Source organism: Sipha flava, unplaced genomic scaffold, assembly GCF_003268045.1.
Source record: "Sipha flava isolate LNK unplaced genomic scaffold, YSA_version1 19242_pilon_pilon, whole genome shotgun sequence".
Classification (NCBI taxonomy): Eukaryota; Metazoa; Arthropoda; class Insecta; order Hemiptera; family Aphididae; genus Sipha; species Sipha flava.
The window spans coordinates 7,590-11,840 of NW_020272686.1; the positions used below are offsets into that span (position 1 = coordinate 7,590).

A 4,251-nucleotide genomic window follows, 5' to 3' on the forward strand; every position below is an offset into this window, starting at 1 on the left:
GCAAGACAAAATATTATGAAGGATAAACAACTTATGGAAATTTTATTTCAAACTGGTCAGACAGTGAAAATGATTTTGAATTGCCAGGTAATGAAAATGAACAAAATAGTATTCAAGTACCAGAACACATTAGAATTCCAAGAAATAATGCTGAAGGTAATATAACTGTTTTATTATCAATTATTATATTTTAAATTCAGTACAATGTTTTTGCTATAGATAATATAGATTTATATGAAATGCCTGTTGAAGCCCAGTTCAACAATGGGGAAGTCCTTGTTTGCTTCTTCAATATCCTGTCAGATCTGAATTAAAACAACCATCAAACAAGTAACACTTTTAAAAAACCTAATAGCTTGACAAATTTTTAACATGGAAAAAAGGAAGCTTTGTAACTGATAATAGATGTATAACACATACCGAATCTGTGCTTTCTATTTATATACTTTTATTAGATACACCGTTAGATGATTTTGATTTTTTTTTTTTTTTTTTACTATTGACCTTTTGCAAAATATAAAATATCAATCTGAACTATATTCTGTTAAAAAAAATGTTAATAAACCACTAACAGATACTATAGATAAATTAAAAAAGTATATAGGGATTTGTGTATAGGCTTCAATAATGCATGTGCCAAAAGTACGCGACTTGATCAGAGGCTTTAAGTGTACCGATTATTTTTAATGCTATGAATAGAAACCACTTAGAGCTTATTAGAAGTATCTTGCATTTTAATAATAATTAATCTATGCTACTATTAAATGACCCTAACCATAATGGACTTCACAAGTTGCAGCCTCTTATTTATTATCTTAATAGTTGCTTATCATCCATTCCTTGCAAACAAAATTTGGTGCTTGACGAACAATTATATGGTACTAAAGCCCATAGTTATATGAAACAATACTTACCTGACAAACCACATAAATGGGGATACAAACTTTTTGTTTTGACAGATGTCCAAGGTTATGTATACAGTTTCGAAATATATTCAGGACAAGAAAATTATTTAATGTTTCAAAAATTAAATTAACCAGATTTTGGGGCTTCGTCCAATGTTATAGTACGATTAAGAAGAAATATTCCAGTTAATAAAAATCAAATATTTTTTGATAATTATTATACAGCCATTCCTCTTATGGAATATTTATACAAAAGAAGAATACTTAGTTTGGGGACTGACTTCTTTATTTCCCAAATTGCTGCATACAAAAAAAAAAAAAAAGAGAATCCCCAGAATATATTACATCATATGACTGCACCAATTTCTGCTGAAATTTAGAAAGATAATAAATCTGTTAAATTAGTTTCAACTTATTGTGGGGAAACACCTAAAACAAAAGATTTAATTGTTCAATGAAGAAAGAAATTGTAACTGACTGCCCACGATTAGTGACTAAATACAACCATAACATGGATGGAGTGGACCATTAGACAACAACATTGGAAGGTGCAAAATCGATTTCATTCTCTTAAATGGTACATGTGTTTGTTTTACCATTTAATTGACATGACAGAGGTCAATTCATGGTGTTTTTATAAAAGATTTCAAGAAAATAAAAATGAAGTAAATGGTATAATTGAGTTGGCAGAATGGAGAAAGAGGCTAACTCATTCATTAATAAAATCTGGTCAAGTAAGACATAGTAGACGAGGAAAACCATCAATGTCAGTTGAAACTAAAATAGGAAGTACTCAATCCCAGTCATTCAGCCCAACAAAATCTGTAAAAACCGATAAAACTGACCATTGGCCTACATTTATTAAAAAAGAGAGATATGAAATGCCTCAATATAAAGGTTTTACATATGTTAAATGTACCAAGTACTACAGTATACATTTGTCTTTTAACGTAATAATTGTTTTAGGAACTATCATGTACAATAAAATTTTAAAATAAAAATGTCTTATGTACAAAAATTATTATTATTATGTTTATAACTACCTATATAATATTGTATTTATGTGTATGTAAAATTGTAAGTATGAATGTTCAAGAAGTCGAAATCCTTTACCAGAACCATCATATTACTTAGGAAAAGATAATATAACTAAATGGTTTTATGACCCCCCCCCCCCATCTAATAAAATAGGCACTCGGCGACGTAATATAGTTGTTATGTGCACTTCGGAGCGGGTTCTTAACATAGTTTTGCATTTACCCGGTGTAAAAAGAGTTGCTCGCGATGCTGTATCTACCTATATATTTACCTAGATACTTTGTAAGAATTATAGTAATCGAAGTAACTTACGTATAACATCAGACATTGAAATAAATGCACTATTCGGACTTTTGTATTTAGCTGGAGTTATACGCAGCAACTATCTTAATCTCGATGACTTATGGTCACAAATTATGAAATTGTCTGGAAACAAAAGACTGCTGTCAATGTTGATCTAAGCTCAAGCAGCAGTAGTCGGCCTAAGTGTACGATTTGTCTGAAAAAAAAAATCACAAAACTATGGTAAATAAATAATTTAGTACTTATAATAATATATAATTTTATACCATTATCAAATTTAAAATGTGAATACATTTCGTAGACTCAATGAGCAGTATGTAGCAGACCGATTTGTAAGGAGCACACAAAATTTACATGCGTACTGTGTAACAATCAGCAAACCATGTCTGACCACTTGGACCAAGATTAGTGTTGTTCGAGTACTCGACTTTGGAAAAATTTTCGAGTCGAGTTCAAGTACTCGACTCGACTAAAAAAAATTTTGTACTCGTAAATACGAGTACTCGACTTGAACCAAATACTCGAATTGAATCGAGTACTTGTTTCAGTGTTTCACTATATTGTGTAAAAATAATTATTAAATTTTGAAACTATAAATAACTGAGAGAACCCAAATACAAGTATCCGCGACAAGAATTCTAGGATTGTTATTGCTATATTTTATATACATATTTATTATTATGAAAACGACATTTTATAGTTAATAGTATTTATACTGATTGATTACCACTACCACCCAAATACACACACTAACCACCAGCCGTTAGTCGTAATAATTATTTTTAATGCTTGTCATTCGATTACGTATCTCGATTGTGGTGTTGCATTTGATTTGTTTGTGGTCTACCATTTTATATTTATATAGTTTTGTGTGTTAACAAATAGTTTGTATGTTGTCAAAATAATTCGATTATACGGTAAATAAATATTTAAAGTATAAATACTATTTTTTTAAATATGATTAGGTATATTATTAACTATTTAAGTACCTACATTGTAGAATTAAATAAATAATAAACATTAAACATTAAACAATAAATAGTAGGTACCTATAGACGTATTATGCATTTGTCTGGATTTTAATCAAATTAATAATTATTAATTTCAAATCTGATTAAAAACATAATATTATTAATAATTAATAAATATTAAATAATTACCTTTATCAAACTCTTATAAAAAAAATCTTTTGTTAAATGATTATAATAAGTAATAACTATTAACAATATTAACTATTAACTAATATTAACTTAATAGTTTTGAATATACTATTTACTCAATTTAGTATTTTATAATTATTAAAAATATTAAATTAATAATGTCTAAGAATATTTAACTGAAGTACATACCAAATATAATGTAAATAACAAATATTAAGATAATAAAAAGTGGATCAACATAAATGATTCATAAAAACGACAGTTCTGTCAGTAATATTCTAAAAAATGTCAATATGACATACCAATTTTTGTGAATAACTGAATATTTGTTATTTAATATTTTTAGTTCACTATGTCGTCTCAAAGTGTGTCTTTTGATATGTCTGATGACAAATTAGATACATCAGTTGCATCAACATCGACTAATAATATGCATCCAGTATTTAATCAGTCAACAGAAAATGCATTTATACTTATTGTAAATAAACGACAAAAAGGTTTAATTTGGAAGTTTTTCACACTTGGTGACAAAGATGAGTCTGGTGTTGAAAGAGGTAAATGTTTAGAGTGTGGAGTGCAAATAAAAAGGAAATGTAGTCAAACTAAATCTATGATAAATCATCTAAAAATACATAAAAAAATATTTGAAAAGTTTAATAATATGAGTGACTTAATAAAAACTGAAAATGCTTCTAAAAAAATTAAAATGTCTCAACCGACAATGCCACAAATTATAAACCTAACTCAAGCATGGGCAAAAACAAATCCAAATGTAAAGGCACTTAATGATGGTGTATCAAGGTTTATCATTCAAGGTTGCCATGCTTATTCTATTGTCCAAGAGC

The 4,251-nt window shown here is 28.0% G+C and overlaps 1 long non-coding RNA gene across 1 annotated transcript; it reads right to left on the reverse strand.

Moving 5' to 3' along the window:
• Positions 1–560: 560 nt before the first annotated feature.
• LOC112681524 lies at positions 561–2,673 on the reverse strand. The gene is made up of 3 exons (XR_003148404.1): positions 2,513–2,673; positions 2,256–2,442; positions 561–1,274 (listed from the first exon to the last, which is right to left on the reverse strand). It is a non-coding gene; the product is annotated as an uncharacterized LOC112681524 (long non-coding RNA).
• Positions 2,674–4,251: the final 1,578 nt, after the last annotated feature.